Below are 758 nucleotides of genomic sequence, written 5' to 3' on the forward strand. Positions count from 1 at the left end.
TCAGCCTTCTGGCTAGCACTCAAATGCCTTAGGCACTATGCCACTAGAGCTCCTGCTGATGAACATTGAGGGGCTCTGGTGGTGTAGTGGTTAAGGAATTTGGCTGCTAACCAAAAGATCAGTGGTTTGAACTCAGCAGCCACTCCATGGAGGAAAGATGAAGCAGTCTGCTTCTGTAAAGATTTACAGTCTTGGAATCCCAATGGGGGTCACTATGAGTCAGAATTGACTTGATGGCAGTGAGTTTGGTTTTAGTTTTGGATGAGTATTTAAACTGTTTCCAGTTTTGCACATTATAAACAACAGTGTGTTCATGATTTTGTACATTTATGTAGGTATGCATATAAAATACATACTTGGAAATGCAATGATTGGCAGTTGAATGATTTGTACTATTTTGTTTTAATAATTGTTAAGAAATTGTTTTCCAAATTGTTTATGCCAGTTGGCACTTTTTCATTAGGTTACCAGAGAGCCTATTTTCTCATCACTTCATCAACACTGGTATTACCCACTCTGAAATACTTGGAAGTATGATAGTAGGAGCTCTGGTAGCGTAGTGCCTAAGGCACTTGACTGCTAACCAGAAGGCTGGCAGTTCAAACCCACCAGCCAGTCCTCGGAAGGAAGGTTAGGCAATCTACTTCCCTAGTGATACCGCCTTGGAAACCCAAAGAGGGGTCTCTAGGAGTCGGGTCTGACTCGACGGCACAAAGCAACAACAACAAGATAGAAGAGAACTAGAATCTGATTGTCTT

The sequence above is a fragment of the Orycteropus afer genome, unplaced genomic scaffold (assembly GCF_000298275.1).
Source record: "Orycteropus afer afer isolate SDZICR_OR568_19922 unplaced genomic scaffold, OryAfe1.0 scaffold00919, whole genome shotgun sequence".
Lineage (NCBI taxonomy): Eukaryota > Metazoa > Chordata > Mammalia > Tubulidentata > Orycteropodidae > Orycteropus > Orycteropus afer.